We start from the raw sequence: 20,388 nt of genomic DNA, 5'->3' as shown, positions 1-20,388 counted from the left end.
AAATCTTTAGATGAGCATGCTTTTTATGTGCGACACCGCTTATCTCAAAAGGGGAAACTTTTACTAGATCAAATTCATCGTTTGCAGTGCTATGCTTGGAATTTATGTGAAATATATGATTTTTACTTGTTGTTCTGAAGACCCTAAGAAACACCTTCCCTACCAATGTGAGTTTAGTGATAATGGAATCGTATCTTCATATGCTAAGGGTATTACTATGATGTTCAACAAATTGAAGAATTTGTTGCTTTTAAGGGTGCTTATGAAATTGCTTCTTTGATTGGAAAGTATGATGCTACTCTTTACAAATCTGAAAATTTTGCCATACTTAAATATTGTTATGATAATTATGCTTCTATTGCCTATGTTAAACCATATATTGAGGACTCCTCCGCTGTCCAAGAAGAGACTAATATTTTGCAGGAGTCTATGGAAGAAGGAATTGATGAAACTGTGAGCTCATTGGATGAAAAAGATGAGGAGGAGAGCGAAGAACAAAAGGAGGAAGAGCGGATTGATCACCCGTGCCCACCTTCTAATGAGAGTAACTCTTAAACTCATACATTGTTTAATTTCCCTTCGTGCTTACTGAAGGATGATTGCTATGATGATTGTTATGATCTCGTTGATTCTCTTGAAATACCCCTTCTTGATGATGCTTGCTATGCTTGTGGCCATGATACCAATATGAATGATGCTTATGGAGATGAACTTGCTATAGTTCCTTATGTTAAACATGAAATTGTTGCTATTGCACCCACGCATGATAGTCCTATTATCTTTTTAAATTCTCCCGACTACACTATATCGGATAAGTTTGTGTTTATTAAGGATTATATTGTTGTTACCTTTTACCGTTGCACATGATAATTTTGATATATATAATATGCATGTGCTTGCTGCTCCTACTTGCAATTATTATGAGAGAGGAACTACATCTCCTCCTCTCCATGTTTCCTATAGGATAGAATTGCAAGAAACTGCTTATACTATGCATTGGCCTTTACTTGGTGTGCATGAATTGTTCTTTTATGACATGCCGATGCCTAGGAAGAGAGTTAGACTTCGTTGTTGCATGATATATGTTACTTTGTGCTCACTACTAAATCACAAATCATTGTTAATTAAAATTGGCTTTGATATACCTTGGGATCCGGGTAGATCCATTACTTGAGCACTATATGCCTAGCTTAATGGCTTTAAAGAAAGCGCTACCAGGGAGACAACCCGAAAGTTTTAGAGAGTCATTTATTTCTGTTGTGTTCTTTCTTAAAGTTTAAAAGAAAAAAATACAGAGGGGAACCCAAAACTTTTTCAAAAGGAAAGTGAAAGTCACAGAGACAAGCATTGTTGAAGTGGGGGAGCTCCTTGAACTTTGTTCATGCTCACGGAAACTTTGTGAATCTTGATTACAGAAAATTTTCAAAAAAAATAATTATCCCCTTGTACAATTCCATTGTATTATAAAAATAATGTGCCAACGTTTGCCTTTAGGATGTTTACAATGCTTGTTGGTTTGTGTGGTGCAGGACAGAAACTTTTGCTGTAGTGCGCGAGTTTACATTTTTTACTGAAATGTCAAACGATTCTGAAATTTTTTGCACTGTCTTTATTTACAAATTGTTTATTTTTCCTCATGTTGGTAGAATTTTTGGGGTACCAGAAGTATGGTGAATGTTCAGATTACTACAGACTGCCCTGTTTAAGATAGATTCTGTTTTTGATGCATAGTTTGCTTGTTTTGATGAAACTATCAATTTCTATCAGTGGATTAAGCCATGGAAAAGTTATATTATAGTAGCTACAAATGCAAAAGAAAATATGAATTGGTTTGCAACAGTACTTAGAGTAGTGATTTGCTTTATTATACTAACAGATCTTACCGAGTTTTCTGTTGAAGTTTTGTGTGGATGAAGTGTTCGAAGATCGACGAAGTCTCGATATGAGGAAAAGGAGGAGCGGCAAGAGCTCAAGCTTGGGGATGCCCAAGGCAGACCAAGTAAATATTCAAGGAGACTCAAGCGTCTAAGCTTGGGGATGCCCCGGAAGGCATCCCATCTTTCTTCAACAAGTATCGGTATGTTTTCGGATTCGTTTCGTTCATGCGATATGTGCAAATCTTGGAGCGTCTTTTGCATTTAGTTTTCACCTTTATTTTGTGCACCATGCTGGTATGAGATAGTCCTTGGTTGATTTATAGAATGCTCATGGCACTTCACTTATATCTTTTGAGTATGGCTTTATAGAATGCTTCATGTGCTTCACTTATATCAATTGAAGTTTGGATTGACTGTTTCCCATCACATAGAAAACCGCCATTTGTAGAATGCTCTTTTGCTTCACTTAATTTGTTAGAGCGTGGGCATATCTTTTGTAGAAAGAATTAAACTCTCTTGCTTCACTTATATCTATTTAGAGAGATGACAGGAATTGGTCATTCACATGGTTAGTCATAAAATCCTACATAAAACTTGTAGATCACTGAATATGATATGTTTGATTCCTTGCAATAGTTTTGCGATATAAAGATGATAATATGTGGGAGGTTCTAGTAAATGGTTGTGTTTAGTAAGGATATTGGTGTTAAGGTTTGTGATTCCCGAAGCATGCACGTATGGTCTCCTAACTATGTAACCAAATTGGCGTGCATTGTATTTTGATTGTTTATCTTTGCGTGAAGGTCGGGGGCGCACGATTGTTAACTCCTACCAACCTCCCCCCTAGGAGAATGCGTAGTAGTACTTTGCTTCTTGGGCCAATAAACTTTTGCAATAAGTATATGAGTTCTTTATGACTAATGTGAGTCCATGGATTATACGCACTCTTACCCTTCCATCATTGCTAGCCTCTTCGGTACCGTGCATTGCCCTTTCTCACCTCGAGAGTTGGTGCAAACTTTGCAAGTGCATCCAACCCCATGATACGATACGCTCTATCACACATAAGTGTCCTTATATCTTCCTCAAAACAGCCACCATACCTACCTATTATGGCATTTCCATAGCCATTCCGAGATATATTGCCATGCAACTTTCATCATCATCATATACATGACTTGAGGCATTCATTGTCATATTGCTTTGCATGATCATAAGATAGCTAGCATGATGTTTTCATGTCTTGTCCATTTTTTGATGTCATTGCTATGCTAGATCATTGCACAACCCAGAACACCGCCGGAGGCATTCATATAGAGTCATATCTTTGTTCTAGATATCGAGTTGTAATATTGAGTTGTAAGTAAATATAAGTGTGATGATCATCATTATTAGAGAATTGCCCCAGTGAGGAAAGAATGATGGAAGCAATGATTCCCTCACAAGTTGGGATGAGGCTCCGGGCTTTATGAAAAATAAAAGAGGCCAAAGAAGCCCAAATATAAAAAATAGGCCAAAGAAGCCCACCAAAAAATAAAATATAAAGAAAAAAATGAGAGAAAAAGAGAGAAGGGGCAATGCTACTATCCTTTTACCACACTTGTGCTTCAAAGTAGCACCATGTTCTTCATAGAGAGAGTCTCCTATGCTTTCACTTTCATATACTAGTGGGAATTTTTTATTTTAGAACTTGGCTTGTGTATTCCGATGATGGGCTTCCTCAAATGCCCGAGGTCTTCATGAGCAAGCAAGTTGGATGCACACCCACTTAGTTTCCAGTTTGAGATTTCATACACTTATAGCTCTTAGTGCATCCGTTGCATGGCAATCCCTACTCCTCACATTGACATCAATTGATGGGCATCTCCATAGCCCGTTGATTAGCCGCGTCGATGTGAGACTTTCTCCCTTTTTGTCTTCTCCACACAACCTCCACCATCATACTCTATTCTACCTGTAGTGCTATATCCATGGCTTGCGCTCATGTATTGCGTGAGGGTTGAAAAAGCTGAAGCGCGTTAAAAAGTATGAACCAGTTGCTTGGCTGACACCGGGATGGGCATGAGCGGTACCTTGTGTTAAGAAAAGGGAGCATAAAATACTATATGATTTTGTACAGATAACATTCTTTAGCATTGATATTTTGAAAGACATGATTGTTTGTTGGCATGGCCGAGTATTAAATTATTTTATGTCAAATGATAGACTATCGCTTTGAATCACTCGTGTCTTAATATTCATGCCATGATTAGATTTCATGATCAAGATTATGCTAGGTAGCATTCCACATAAAAAATTAACTTTTTTATCATTTACCTACTCGAGGACGAGCAGGAATTAAGCTTGGGGTGCTGATACGTCTCCGTCGTATCTACAATTTTTGATTGTTCCATGCCAATATTCTACAACTCTTACATACTTTTGGCAACTTTTTATACTATTTTTGGGACTAACATATTCATCCAGTGCCCAGTGCGAGTTCCTGTTTGTTGCATGTTTTTTGTTTCGTAGAAAACCCATATCAAACGGAGTCCAAACGGGATAAAAATGGACGGAGAATATTTTTGGAATATTTATGATTTTTGGGAAGAAGAATCAACTCGAGACGATGCTCGAGGGGCCCACGAGGCAAGGGCGTGCCCCAGGGGGGTGGGCGCGCCCCTAATCCTCGTGGACACACTGTAAGGCGGTTGCTGCTCTTCTTTTTCCGCAAGAAAGCTAATATCCAGAAAAAAATCATGTTGAAGGTTTCAATCCAATCAGAGTTACGGATCTCTGGGAATATAAGAAACGGTGAAAGGGCAGAATCATGAACGCAGAAACAGAGAGAGACAGAGAGACAAATCCAATCTCAGAGGGGCTCTCGCCCCTCCCACACCATGGAGACCATGGACCAGAGGGGAAACCCTTCTCCCATCTAGGGAGAAGGTCAAGGAAGAAGATGAAGAAGGGGGCTCTCTCCCCCTCTCTCCCGGTGGCGCCGAAACACCGTCAGGGCCATCATCATCACCGCGATCTACACCAACACCTCCGTCATCTTCCCCAACATCATCATCACCTTCCCCCATCTGTATTCAGCGGTCCACTCTCCCGCAACCCGCTGTACCCTCTACTTAAACATGGTGCTTTATGCTTCATATTATTATCCAATGGTGTGTTGCCATCCTATGATGTCTGAGTAGATTTTTGTTGTCCTATCGGTAATTGGTAAATTGCTATGATTGGTTTAATTTGCTTGTGGTTATGTTGCTGTCCTTTGGTGCCCATCATATGAGCGCGCGCGTGGATCACACCATAGGGTTAGTTGTATGTTGATAGGACTATGTATTGGAGGGCAAGAGTGACAGAAGCTTCAACCTAGCATAGAAATTGATGCATACGGGATTGAAGGGGGACCAATATATTTTAATGCTATGGTTGGGTTTTACCTTAATGAACGTTAGTAGTTGCAGATGCTTGCTAATAGTTCCAATCATAAGTGCATAGAATTCCAAGTCAGGGATGACATGCTACCAGTGGCCTCTCCCACATAAAACTTGATAACGGTCTACTAAAGTAGTCAATTGCTTAGGGACAATTTCACAACTCCTACCACCACTTTTCCACACTCGCTATACTAACCTTATTGCGTCTTTATCTAAACAGCCCCTAGTTTTTATTTACGTGCTCTTTATATTCTTGCAAACCTATCCAACAATAGCTACAAAGTCCTTCTAGTTTCATACTTGTTTTAGGTAAAGCGAACGTTAAGCGTGCGTAGAGTTGTATTGGTGGTCGATAGAACTTGAGGGAATATTTGTTCTACCTTTAGCTCCTTGTTGGGTTCGACGCTCTTACATATCGAAAGAGGCTACAATTGATCCCCTATACTTGTGGGTTATCAGCGGCGTGCTCGACATCGGCGCGCCTGTCGCCGTGTCGGTCGTCTGCATCAGAGCGGGGGCATCCCCACTGCCACAGTACACGGCCAAGCTGGAGCGAACGGTCCACCGGAGGAGCCCAAAGGCAGGACCGGCCCTGTCAAGGTGGAAATCTAGGTGACATGCAGCAAGGATCCCGACGACGTTGACATGTAGGAGCTAACCTTCTTCACAATTCCGCCCAAGCTGCTGGCCGGGGCTGGGTTGTCGAGGACGGTGTCCCTCCACTTTCAGATTGACAAGCTCACCTCCTAAATAATTCTATAGTGCCTTTTGCTTTTCTTAGTAATATGCTAATATAGAGGTTAGCTTGGTCTACTTTAGATGAGAAGGTGGGTTTTGATGGCGACGCAGCAATTACTTCGACATCAGATCCACAGTTAAAGTAATGTAAAACAGTCGAACAAATATTTTGTGTCTGTTGGATATAAAGATCCTTTGAGTAAGAAGTATAAGCAGCTTATATGCTTGTTTGTTCAGGAAGTGTTGCATCGTTGTGCGAGTTGACGCCACACATCAAAGTACTACTACTACTAGTAGTACTCACCCGATTGCGCACCAGGCAGACGAAGCTTCATGTCGTGTTGGTGCTCTGTGCAGCCCACACATTAACCAAAACCTCACGCCTCCAGCGTAGTCTCCGCATTTTAAACTTCTCAATCTCAAGGCGAAGGAGCAACGGGAACTTATGATAGAGCCAATCGGATGGTCGAGAACACTACAACTCGTAGCTACAGATGCGTGTATGAGAGAGGATGAGTGCGTGCATGCACCTCTTCTCTTTGTACTAAACACAGAGTACAAGTGTATGTGGGTGGCATCGACCTAGGGAGCTAGAGATGGTCTGTGTGAGAAGTCCCGATAGACTAGGTGTGTGTGTGGGAAAGAGGGATAGTGATGATATGTGTCGATGTAATGCATGTGAAAAAAGACTAGTCTATAGCTCACCACGAGGCTATTCCTGTCGAACGCCCCAATAACCGTAAGATATGTATCTGACGGTGCTAGTTATGGCACCTACACAGCAGTAGAAAAAGAAGTACCATGGCATATTACAAAACATCTACACCACGGCCGAGAACAAGTGTCCACGTTACGCCATCCGGGAATAGTGTTGCACTTCAAAACTAGAACCGTCAATACATTTTGAGCTTGCGTCTCATCACATTCTAAATTACTACTCCTGTTCACACCGATATAGTATTTAATTGCAAACCTGTTCACACCAATCACAACCTAAACCGTTTCCCACTTAGGGGCGTATTAGTGCTCGGTTATAAATATTGTACTATGCCAAGATGACTGCACATTCCTTCCTCAACTCCTCATCCACAAAAGCAAACAAGTCATTCAGCATCGTTCTCCTGCGTCTGCCATGGCCAGATTGAGTTCTCGGTCGAGAGATTACCACCAGGGAGAGGCGAGCACGGAAGTGGAAGCACGAGAGATGTCCCGCTTAGCCGCGAAAGCAGCCGACATGTCCCGCCGCACCGCTGAAGCAGCACGGAGGTCCCGCCACGCTGTCGATGCAGCAGACTGGTCCGGTCGCGCCGCGGAAGCAGCAGAGTTGTCCTGCCGCACCGTGAATGCAGCAGAGATGTCCTCCCACGCCATGGCGGCCTGGGAAAATCCCTCGCGGGCAGGCAAGGACTCTTACAGGCGCATGCATGCGATCGTCCATAGCCAGATGGATCAGATCTCCCGCTGGATGAAGCTGCACGATGAGTTCAATGCCTTGTTTCAACAACTCCGGGCCAAGCGTGACCTGCTGAGGGCAAAGATCGCAAAAGGTCAAGGCAGGCGGAGGAGACTGCTGCCTTATTGAAGAGGGCGGGTGTCATCATCAAGAAACTTATGGACGAGAATGACATGCTCCGCATCAAGCGCGAAAGGCTAGTGGAGGAATCCGCTGTTGCTGCCGAGCAACGTATTAAGGACATCAAACTGATGAAAGAGATCATCGCTATTCGCCATGAGAACTAGTCTCCGCGACCTGCAGCGCATCAACAAAGTAGAGATCAGCGAGCCAGATCGTTGTATGCGTCTTCCTTCTTCTTTTGCCCTTGTGTATTTCGGGCGTAGCCGCATCTGGCTTTTTAAATTATCTTCCTAGATATGTAAGACAATTATTATCCACTGTCATCATCCTTATATTCATCATGCTTGCTATAAGTCGTAGTCGATGCTATATAGGTCCATCAGATCTTACATCAAGATCCGCGCAAAACTTTCATTCCAGATTTTCACTTTTCAATCTTAAATCTCAGTCCAGTGGGACATAGCCACGCCATGAAACAGGGGCTCGGGCACCAATAATGGAGCCGTTGGGAGGGAGGTGCGTGGCGGATAGAGGTCAAAGGGCTCTCCTCCTAATGAGCATGCGCAGGGGTCTGATTGCACACCTGCTGTACTCAAATAGCTACCCCGCACGCTGATGTTTGCTAGAACTATGTCGGTATTTCCCCAAAGAGGAAGGGATGATGCAGTATAGCGACGATAGGTATTTCCCTCAGTGATGAGACCAAGGTTATCGAACCAGTAGGAGAACCCCCTCACACCACGTAAACAGCACCTGCACACAAATAACAAATACTCGCAACCCACGTGTTAAAGGGGTTGTCAATCCCTTTCGGGTAAGGTGCCTCAAGATAGGCAAATAACGTGAGGTAAAAAGTGGTAGATAGGATAAATAGATCACAGAACAAATAAATTGCAGCAAGGTATTTTTGTATTTTTGGTTTAATAGATCTGAAAATAAAGGCAAGAGAAAATAGATCGCAAAGGAAAATATGATGAAACGAGACCCGGGGGCCATAGGTTTCACTAGTGGCTTCTCTCGAGAAAAATAGCGGTGGGAAAACAATTACTATTGGGCAACTAATAGAACTTCAAATGATCATGATGATATCCAGGCAATGATCATTATATAGGCATCATGTCCAATATTAGTAGACTGACTCCTGCCTGCATCTACTATTATTACTCCACACATCGACCGCTATCCAGCATACATCTAGTCTATTAAGTTCATGAGAAAACGGAGTAATGCAATAAGAACGATGACATGATATAGATGAGATCCGTTTATCTATTGCGGCAGATATAGATCTCATCTTGTTATCCTTAGTAGCAACGATACATACGTGTCAGTTCCCCTTCTGTCACTGGGATCAAGCACCGTAAGATCGAACCCACTACAAAACACCTCTTCCCATTGCAAGATAAATAGATCAAGTTGGCCAAACAAAACCCAAATATTGGAGAAGAAATACGAGGCTATAAGCAATCATTCATATAAGAGATCAAAGAAGACTCAAATAACTTTCATGGATAAAAACATAGATCTGATCATAAACTCAAAGTTCATCAGATCCCAACAAACACACCGCCAAAAGACTTACATCATATGGATCTCCAAGAGACCATTGTATTGATAATCAAGAGAGAGAGGAAGCCATCTAGCTACTAACTACGGACCCGTAGGTCTACAAAGACCTACTCACACATCATAAGAGAGGCACCAATGGAAGTGGTGAACCCCTCCATGACGGTGTCTAGATTGGATCTGGTGGTTCTGGACTCTGCGGCGGCTGGATCAATATTTTGTCAACTCCCCTAGGGTTACTGGAATATTTGGGTATTTATAGAGCAAAGAGGCGGTTAGGGGGGCACCCAAGGTGGGCACAACCCCCCAGGGTGCACCTAGGCCTCCTGGCGCACCCTGGTGGGTGCTGCTCCCCTCGAGTAGCCCCTCAGGTGCTTTCTTGGCCCATTGGCTTTCTTCTGGCCCAAAAAAATCCTCCAGGAGTTGCATTGCGTTTGGACTCCGTTTGATATTGATTTCCCGCGATGTAAAAAACATGCAGGAAACAGCAACTGGCACTGGGCACTATGTCAATAGGTTAGTACCAAAAAATGATATAAAATGACTATAAAATGATTGTAAAACATCCAAGAATGATAATATAACAACATGGTACAATCAAAAAATATAGATACGTTGGAGACGTATCAGCATCCCCAACCTTAATTCCTGCTCGTCCTCGAGTAGGTAAATGATAAAAACAGAATTTTTGATGTGGAATGCTGCCTAACATGTTCATCACATTCTTTTCTTTATAGCATGGACATATGGACTTTTATATGATTCAAAGCAATAGTCTAGTTTTGACATGAAGACTTTAATAATCAAGCATACCAACAAGCAACCATGTCTTTCAAAATATCAACACTAAAGCAAGTTATCCCTAGCCCATCATGCTCAAACATTGATCCATTCATGAAACACACTCGAATATTAGCTACACCCAAGGCTCAAATATGATCATAGTGCCCCTTAGTTGGTGCTCTATAAGAGAAGATGGAGACTCAATTTCAAAATAAAAATTGCGTAAGTAAAAGAAAGGCCCTCCGTGAAGGGAAGTAGTGATTTGTAGAGGTGCCAAAGCTCAAGCTTAAATTGAGAGATAAAATTATGTTTGAGAGGCATACTTTTCCTACCGACGAAAAGGACTTGGAGCATCCCAACACTTTCCTTGATAGATACATAACAGGCAGTTCCCAAGCAGAAAATAAAGTTTATTCCTTTTCCACCATAACTTTCACTTTCCATGGCTAGCCATATCCACAGATGCCCTCCATACCAACACTTTCCAAGGAATTTATTATTTTACAGCATAAAGTAAATTCATTTATTCATTTTGGGACTGGGCAACCCTAGTACCTTTGTCGTACTCTCGTGCAATGACAAGTGAATAAACACTCATCGTGAGAATAACACATCTAACATGGAAAATATTGTCTATCCTTTACCGCCTCGCGAGTAGTAGAGCACACAAAAGAGAAATTTATTTTGAATATTAGAGATGGCACATGTAAATTTGCTTAGAACGGCATGGAAATACAACATATAGGTAGGTATAGTGGACTCATAAGGCAAAACTGGTTTAAAGTGTTTTGGATGCACAAGTAGTGATCATACTTAGTGCGAAATGAAGTCTAGCAAAAAGATTGAGATGCGACCAACCAAAAAGCAAAAAATCTCGTACCCAAGCATTAAGCATAAGTAACACCGAATAATGCACCCCATAAGTAGGATATAAATTCCATTGCATAACTATTGACTTTCGTGCTTGCATAGGGAATTGTCGGATATCAGGTTCCGGCAAAACCCTTAAGGTTCAAACACTGGGGTGCGCACGAAGATCTCTCCCTACCAAAACACGCCCTCAGCCTCGCCGCGATCTCTAAGCTAGCTCGATGAACAACACAAGAGACACAAGATTTATATAGGTTCGGGCCATCATTGTGGTGTAATACCCTACTCCTGTGTGTGGTGTGTGGATTGACTCTTGGGCTGATGATGAACAGTACAAGGGAAGAACAGCCTTGCGAGGAGAGGTGTTCTTGTGCTTGGTGGTGTGCGGCTGAACTTTACTTCTCTCTAGATGAGATCTCTTGATGACCCCCCTTCCTACTGTGGTGGGTAGCTCTATTTATAGAGGCCCTGGTCCTCTTCCCAAATATTGAGTGGGAAGGGATCCAACAACGGCCATTTTGAAAGGGGACAGCTAGTACAAGCTATCCTGACTAAAGGTGGTCCTCGCCTGCCAAAGGTGCTGGTGATGACGCCGTCTTGGGCTCCATGGTGACCTCCGTCCTGCCGTCCTGCTGGTCTTGGTCTCGTTGCATCGATATGGAAACATTTTCCTGATGCCTCGGTACTCCGCGCCTGCGCTTGCCCCCTTGCACCAAAGAGGAAACGAGGACACTGCGTGGGCTGGCGCCCGCCTAATCTTGGTCGTCATGGCTTGCGTCACGGGAAGCTCGCGAGGTACCCCTCGCCTTGATCTCTCCGCCTCCTCGCGAGCCTGCCTAGTGAGGCCGCCCCTGAGGAGGCCTTGCGTCATTCGCCCTGCGAGGCTTGGCCCCTCGCGACGGTCTTGAGTGTTAGTTGATGAAGATGGGTCGTACTAGGCCACTGGTTGAACCACGCTGCAGGCCGCACGCAGGCAAGTCTGGGGACCCCCATTCCCAGAACGTCGACAGTAGCCCCCGGGCCCAAGGCGTGCTCGGACTTGGCTTAGCAGCAAAGCCAAAGGGCAAGTGTGGAGCGCCACGGGCCCCCACAGCATGCGGCCGTGGTCGCCGCATGGCGACTGATTGGACGTGGGCGTCTCCGCTTCCCACGCTGCCTAGGCAACTGCCCGACTGACAAAAGGCTGGCGCAAATAGGGACTGCCTTCATTGCTCTCCTTCGTCTTGCTCCAGATCCCCTTCCTCGCTTCCTTGCTTTCGAAATCTCCAGATCTGCTCCACTCCGTCCCTTTCAGCGAGCAATGGCGCCCCACAAGGTCAAGGTTGACGCGCTGCCGGCTTGGTATGCATCGGCCCTGGACGCCCCCAATGTGTCGGAGAAGAATCTCATCGGCACGCGCCTGATGACGATGGTGGAAGGCAGTGAGAAGGGGGAGACTGAACTCCGGGTTGGCTCCGCCAAGCCGGAGGCTAAGGGGAGCACCTTCTACCCCTTCTTCATGAACGCCATCGTCGCAGGCCTGGTTCCTCCCTTCTCCGACTTCTTCTACGCCGTCCTTCGGCATTACAGGTTGCAAGCCCTTCATCTCCATCCCAACTCCGTTCTCCTCTTGTCGATTTTTGCCTACTACAGCGAGGCGCATGTTGGGGTGATGCCGTCCGTGGCTCTGCTGCGCCACTTCTTCTCTCTCCGGATCAACGGTGACCACACCTCGGCGTGCGCCAACTTTGTCGCGTACGGCAAGGCCAACACGATCTCAAAGGCCGGGAAGAGGGCCGAGAACTTCCGGAGCAAGTGGGTCATGGTGAACGCCAAGTGTGTCCACCCCCGGTTGGCACTGCCAACGGAGGCGCCCCACCTTGATGAAGGGTGGTCTCGCGCGAAGCTTGCTGACGATCGGGCGAAGTTGGTTCTGGAGAAGATGAACACCGACTTGAAGCCGGGCAACGTGAACACGGCGAAGCTGGCGGGGGCCCCACTCCTAAGGGAGTTCCTGACACAGCGGGTGGCTCCGCTTCAGGCGCACTCGCTCCCCTTATGAACGCTTGGGGATGCAGACGACAAGCTCCGCTTGAACCCGGTGGCCTGGGTGACGATGAACTAGCCTCAGCCCTTCGCCTCTTGGTTGGGGACGACCAGGAGTATCCGGCGGGTGCCCCTGCCCCCTTGTTCCTCCGCGAGGATCGGGCATAGGTGGTGGATGCCATGCCCACCTTTGATGGGTGTGGCCTGGTGCCGGCGGCGCCTCCTGTGGTTCGGGGGGCAACAGCGCTGGTGGACATGTCCTCGGGCGACTCCCGCGGAGGAGGAGAGGAAGAGGAAGAAGAGGAGCGTGACTTGGAGGCGACCTTTGAAGGGACGGGGGAGACCTCTCCCCCATGCAGGGCCAGCATCCTTTGCACCTTGCCAGACGACGACGAGGCCAACGCCACGCGAGAGGAGGAGGATCTGCCCGTGATCTCAAGGAAGGATAGATTGGCGGTGATCTCCCGAGAAGCTACTTCTGCCCAGGCGCCGCCTGGAGCCGCCTCCAGCCCTTCTGTTGCGCCCTCTTCAACTCCTAGACCTCTTGCAGCTGTGCCCCGGGCCACGAGGCTCTCGGGCTTCAAGCTCGGCAAGAGGGCGGTGAACTATGCCGCGGTTGACCAGTAAGTGTTTGCGCCCCATCTTGTACTTGATTATGCTGCCGGAGCTTGACGTTCTCCATCGGTTGGTTAGGCCGCCGCCTGCGGCGAAGAAGAAGAAGGGGGACGCGGTGACTTCGTCTGGGGCAGAATCATCTGCTGTGGCCGCTCCTTCATCCGTGGGGAGGGGAGGCGACGACGTTCGCACCTCCCCGCCCGGTCATCCTCGCCAGGCCCGGAGGAGCACCCTAGCGGGGTGCCAGCCCCCGTGGCCCCGCTGGCTCCGGAGGTGCCGGTGCCTGACGCTGCTGCTAAGGTAGCCAAGGCTCAAGAGCCGCCAGTCTCCCGAGCCGTGGCTACACTGCCGCCTCCTCCTCCTGCGCCGCTGGTTCCGAGTCCTTCTGCCTCCTCCGATGTCTTGGAGCATGCGCTCTCTGGGATGGTCCAGCTGCAGGAAGACCTCCAGGGTGCCGACTCCCATCTGGTTGTCGGGCGCCTGGAGCTGGTTTTCGGCTGGCTTCACTCTGATGCCTCTGTCCGAGCGGCGCTGAGGCGGGATGCGGCAGCTTCTGAGGAGCAGAACCAAGCCACCACCCAGGCCGCAGCTGCTCGCGAGGCGGCATTGAAGGATGCCGCGGTCGCCCAGGACTGCTGCAAGGTGCTGGAGGCCGAGCTGCAGGGTTTGCGCGATGAGCACGCCAAAGAAGCTCGCGACCGCCAGGAAAATGAGGAGAAGATGAAGGCTCGGGAGGACGCCGTCAGGGACCGCAACGCCGAGCTGACGCGGCTGGCGGAGTCGCAGACCACTGAGCGCGGCCGGCTGGAGACGCTGGAGCAGAAGTTGAGGGCGGAGAGGGCCGAGCTGGACGCCAAGGCAAATGTCCTGGCAGAGGACCGCGTGGACTTCGCACTACTCAAGGAGAGGTCTCGCGCGACACTGAAGACACTCTATGAGAAGGGCCTGGAGAAGCCGCTGGCCACCCACAAGGACGGCCCTGCACAGCTGCTTCCTTTCTCGGTCGAGGCGCTTGAGGAAGTTGTGAACGGCGTCGCCCTCATGGCAGAGGTAGAATCTCGTGTCCTTTCTTCCGCGGCGCTAAGCGTGTATTTAGCCACCTCCACCTCTGTGACCCTGGCACCAACCATGACAAGCTGCTGGAGCCCGTGGACAGCGAGCACTTCGCCGCTGCTGCTGAAGCTATGAAGAGCGAGGTGGAAGGCTTGCTGGGAAAGTTTCGTGCCTTCGCTTCTGCGCCCACGGTAGGCGGTGCTGCTGATCCTGCAGCCCTGAGTGGCGCCACCACGGGGGTGGAGTCTCTGGCAGGCGACGACGATGTCCAAGGGTGACGACTTATTTCCTGCTTAATTCCTGCAACATGCACCATGCCTTGTGGAGGCGTTTAAACTTACGTTTAGTATTGTGAAGACAATTATGGTTTGTAATATTTGCTCCGGGATTTGCTCTGAGATTTTGCGGTTTCCTTCCTATTTGCTTTATGTTTTACGTCGGTAGAGCCCGGCCCCGTGCATACCTCAACCGCCATTGGCCCCGACCGGATCACCAGGACAGGACTAAGGAGTGAGGGGCTACGTGACCAGTTAGGCTCCTGAGTCGCGATGCTCAGGAGTCCCCCTTGATGTTTAAATGATCTTCGTACCTTGGCTCCGCTCGGGGAGGACGCGCGACGACCAGGTCCGAGGGACCTGGCTGGGTGGCGTGTGCTCGGGCGTGACCCGGGTGCAGCCCCCATGTCCAGCCCCCCTCGCGCGACGCTCCCAAGGGGAGGTGTTGCGATGAGGCCAGACACTGAGCTTTGGGCTCCCTGAGGTTGATATGGCCATGGAACGCCCTCAGTTTTTTATCACCAGCGCGGAGCATAGCGCTTCCATATGTGTATGGGCATAGCCGCTCCTCGGCAGTGTCGTCAGCCAGCACGGAGCATGGTGCTTCCACTGGTGCGTGGGAGGGGGCCCCCCTCCGGGAGGAGCCCCCGGGGCGTGTAAAACCCCGCCCTGACACGTGGCTTGCACGACAGGGCTAGACGAGGTGTATCTAGGCACTCGTGAGCGAGCGCGGGACTCACGAGGCCCTACCTCAAGGCGGGTTGCGCCTGGTCTTGGATCTTCGACAGCTGTGTGTTCCTGCAAGATGGTTAGATACAAATGCTCTACGTCCTCAGGTCCCGACCCTCGAGCGAGCCCAGCCACCGCTGGTATGCCAGGTCGCGATGCCGTGGTCAAGGCAAGGGGTGAGGGCTGGAGAGCCAGTAAGAGCTCCTAAGGCGCGATGCTCAGGAGCCCCCCTTTTAATGCGCAAGTGATTTGCATGAGCGAGAGGAGGTTAAGCATGGGCAGGTTAAGCATGAAAGGCAAATCAGCTTAGGTAAATGCAGGAGGGATACATGCCACTGGGTCAGGCCCGAGCAGCTTGGGGATGATGCAGCCCGAGGGGCACCCCCAGCAAGGTAAACTAAAGACATAAGCACAAGGGATACATGCCGTAGGGACGGACCCATGCGGCCTGGGAATGATGCAGCCCTGAGGGCGCTCCCAGCTGAAATGAACTTGGAAGATGTCACTTGGTACCATTGTAGAGAGGGTGTTGGAGTAGCTGAAGACGCGCGGTGAAGATGCCGACCCTCACGAGCCACCTGAGCCCTGAGCCTTGGGAGGCTCTGGGGGAGCAGGTGGCTCCTCGAGGACCGTCTCCATCTCCGCTAGGATCGCGTGATGCCTGTCCTCCTGAGCCGCCAGAATGCTCTTCAGGTGACGCTGGGAGGTGGCAGCCGCGTTCGGCAGGCCGAAAGGCATGTGAACATAGCTGCATGGCGGACCCTCGCAGCGTCCCACGCGCGAAGGCCAGAGGCGATCCTGAGATGTGGCTCGGTTGAGCCTTGGGACGTTGATGTAGACGCGCAGCCCACAATCCCCGCCTGGATGGGGAGCCACGCCAGGCAAACGACGATCGTCGCGCATGGCTCTTGCTTCCTGAAGCTCTTGAGTGGTCTTGGTGATGAACTCTTGAGGGTTGGGCTTTCCACGCCCTGAAACCGCCTGAGGGAAACGTGCCGCGAAGCATGCCTCCAAGTGGTGCCCGAGCGCCTCCCTCATGATGTTGGCGAGGTCTGAGGCCCTCCAGAAGAGAGCCCCCGAGCCCTGCCCGAGGAGGGTGCCAGGTGCGCCTTCCTATGTGATGGAAGGAGGCGCCCCTTGCACGGGCGCGCATCCTAATGCGGTACCACCTGAGATGCCAACCTCCTGAGGCCTTGTGCTGAGCGATTGCTTCTTCTTCTTGGGGATGGCCTCCGGAGGGTTCTCGCCCTTGTTGTCTGGGTCCTCGATTGATGCAGCTTGGAAGGCACGCTCAAGGGAGCACACCACATCTCTTTCTTCGTAGGGGACTGTGATGATCCTGCCGCTTCCTGTCATCTTGAGGACATTGTAGCCATGGTGGGTCACCGCCATGAACTTGGCCAGGGCTGGATACCCGAGGATGGCATTGTGCAACAGGTGGATGTGGGCGACGTCAAAGTTGATGAGCTCGGTGCAGTAGTTGTTGCGCTATCCGAAGGTGACAGGGAGGCGGACCTGCCCTATCGGGGTGGTGGAGCCGTCAGTAACTCCTGAGAAAGGCTTGGTAGGCTGAAGTTGATCATATGGCACTTGAAGGTTGTCGAACATTTCCACGGACAGGACGTTGAGCCCTGTGCCGCCATCGATGAGGGTCCTGGTGACTTGCATGTTGTTGATGACTGGTGAAGAAAGCATCGGGAGAACGCCAGCAGCAGCCGCACACTTGAGTTGATCTGTTGAGCTGAAGGTGATGGAACGCTTGGACCACCTGAGCGGGCATGTGGCCTCAAGCCTGGGGAGGACTGCATTCACCTTGCGAGAAAACTTCTTGAGGATTCGCTGAGAGGCTGGGGCCTGAGCTCCGCCCAAGATACAAGCGCTAGCACATTCTGGAAGCCCCCAGCCCCCTCATCCTGGTGGTGGTCGTCATTCCTTCTTGGCGTCGGCGGCAGAGGAGGAAGGCCTGCATTGCCCTGCGAGCGGTCCTCACGAGGCTGATCCCTCCAGGCGCCCTCGCGAGGCTGGTCCTGCCAGCGATCCTCACGAGGTTGGTCACGCCACTCCTGGCGAGGGCCACGGTCGTCCCATCGTCCTATGCCTTGTCCTCCTCCTCAGTCGTAGCCCCGGTCGTTGCGCTTGGTGCGTTGACCGAAGCGTCCTTCTCGAACGGCCTTGAGCTCCTGGCAGTCATTGGTGTTGTGAGTGTGGAGGTTGTGGTAGGCGCAGAATGGTCGGCTGCCCTTGGATGACTCCGGCTGGTCCCTGCCGTGCTTCGTGTCTGGTTCAGCCGCAAGCACGACTACTCCCTTGCGCTTCACGTCCTTGGCCTTGGTCTTCTTCTCTTCTGGGTCCGCAGCTGGAAGCTCGAGGAGGGAGAGGCATCCCTCGTCAGCTCTTGCGCACTTGGTCGCCAGGTTGAACAGCTCCAGGGATGCGCACAACTCCTCGTGGATGGTGAGCTCCTCCTTCATATTGACGTCATGGACACCATCAAAGAACGCCGAGATGATGGCTTCGTCCGTCACCTTGGGGATGTTGAGGCGGGCACTGTTGAAGCGCTGGAGGTATTTCTACAGGGTCTCTCCAGGCTACTGCTTGATGCAGCGCAAGTCACCCGTGGCCGGGGGGCGGTAGCGAGTGCCCTAGAAGTTGGTGATGATGCGGCTATGCATCTTGTCCCAGGAGGAGATTGAGCCGGGAGGCAGGTTCAGGAGCCAGGTGCGGGTACCGTCCTTGAGCGCCATGGGAAACTAGTTCGCCATGACCTTCTCGTCTCCGTTGGCCGCCTCGATGCCCGGCTCGTAGAGCTACAAGAACTCCGCGGGGTCGGCGGTGCCGTCGTAGCGAGGAGGCAGGTCTGGCTTGAGCTTGCCCGGCCAGGCGACGCTATGCAGCTCGGTGGTGAAGGCACGACAACCTGCTGTGGTCACCAGAGCCCTTTGCTGACGCTGAGCTTGCTCTTGATGGTGCCCGTGCACCGCCACCAGAGGCAGTACGCGGTCTTGTCGCGCTGGTGCTGGGAGCACATGGGCGCCTTCTTGGGGTCGAGGGATTTCTTGGCAATTTCTTTCTTGTCGCGCGGGCGTTGGATGCGGTGGGTCACGTCCACGGGTTGCGCGCCTTGGAGCCAGGGCGCCTTCTTGGGGCGGAGGTGGTGGAGGCTCTCCCTAAGCTGCATCGCCCGCACCTTGCGGAAGGCGAGGCAGCGAGACGGACGGCACGGGAGAGCCCCCTGCGGTGCTGACGAGCTCGATGATGCGAGCCAGCCATTCTTCGTAGAGGTCATCGACGAGGCGGTAGTGCAGGAGCTCACGTGCCAGGAGCAATGCGGCCTGCACGTCCGTGGGGGCGCGACGAGCGTGAGACGACGAACCAGCTCGGGTCGGTGACAAGTGGCGGTGTGGCCTTCCCGCCGCACCGAGGGGTGCAGCGAAGATGCTTGCTGCTTGTTCCCCGCCGGGCCGGTGGCGGCGTTGGCGGCAGGCGACGGAGAACAACGAGGAGGTCCGCTGACGGGAGCCGTCTGGGTGACGCAAGCGGCGAGAGCAGCCCGTTGCTCGGCGCGGGCTCGGCGGGCGTCTATCATGGATGCGATGAAGCGATGGGACGCAGATCAGCGGAAGGAAGATTTCGGTGCACCCCTACCTGGCGCGCCAAATGTCGGATATCGGGTTCCAGCAAAACCCTTAAGGTTTGAACACTTGGCTGCGCACGAAGATCTCTCCCTACCGAAACACGCCCTCAGCCTCGCCGCGATCTCTAAGCTAGCTCGATGAACAACACAAGAGACACAAGATTTATACAGGTTCGGGCCACCATGTTGTGTAATACCCTACTCTAGTGTGTGGTGTGTGGATTGCCTCTTGGGCTGATGATGAACAGTACAAGGGAAGAACAGCCACGCGAGGAGAGGTGTTCTTGTGCTTGGTGGTGTGCGGATGAACTTTACTTCTCTCTAGATGAGATCTCTTGATGACCCCCCTTCCTACTATGGTGGCTAGCTCTATTTATAGAGGCCCTGGTCCTCTTCCCAAATATTGAGCGGGAAGGGATCCAACAATGGCCATTTTGAAAGGGGACAACTAGTACAAGCTATCCTGACTAAAGGTGGTCTTTGCCTGCCAAAGGTGCTAGTGATGACGCTGTCTTGGGCTCCACGGTGATCTCTGTCCTGCCGTCCTGCTGGTCTTGGTCTCGTTGCACCGATATGGAAACCTTTGCCTGATGCCTCGGTATTCCGCGCTTGTGCTTGCCCCCTTTGCACCAAAGAGGAAACAAGGACACTGCACGTGCTGGCGCCCGCCTGGCGCCCGCCTGGTCTTGGTCGTCATGGCTTGCGTCATGGAAACCTCGTGAGGTACCCCTCGCCTTGATCTCTCCGCCTCCTCGCGATCCTACCTGGTGAGGCCGTCCTTGAGGAGGCCTTGCATCGTCCGCCCCGCGAGGCTTGGCCCCTCGCGAGGGTCTTGAGTGTTGGTTGTTGAAGACATGACGTACTGGGCCACTGGTTGAGCCACGCTGCAGGCCGCAGGCAGGCAAGTCTGGGGACCCCCGTTCCCAGAACGCCGACAGGAATCACAAACCTTAACATCAATATTCTTACTAAAGCACAATTACTCATCAACATGACTCACATATATTATCGTGATATCTCAAAGCCATTACTAAGAATCAAGTTTATTTTGTCGAATGATCTTCAAGAATTTTTTTATTATATCCTCCTTGGATATCTATCACATTGGTACTATTTTCATATGTTGCTTTTGATAAGCTCAAACCAATATAACTGAAGATCATGAGCATAATTTTTTTCCTTTCTCTCAAAATAATCTAAGTGAAGCAAGAGAGAATTTCCT

Source organism: Triticum dicoccoides, chromosome 5B (assembly GCF_002162155.2).
Source record: "Triticum dicoccoides isolate Atlit2015 ecotype Zavitan chromosome 5B, WEW_v2.0, whole genome shotgun sequence".
NCBI classification, from domain to species: Eukaryota; Viridiplantae; Streptophyta; class Magnoliopsida; order Poales; family Poaceae; genus Triticum; species Triticum dicoccoides.
This window is presented reverse-complemented; position numbering follows the sequence as displayed.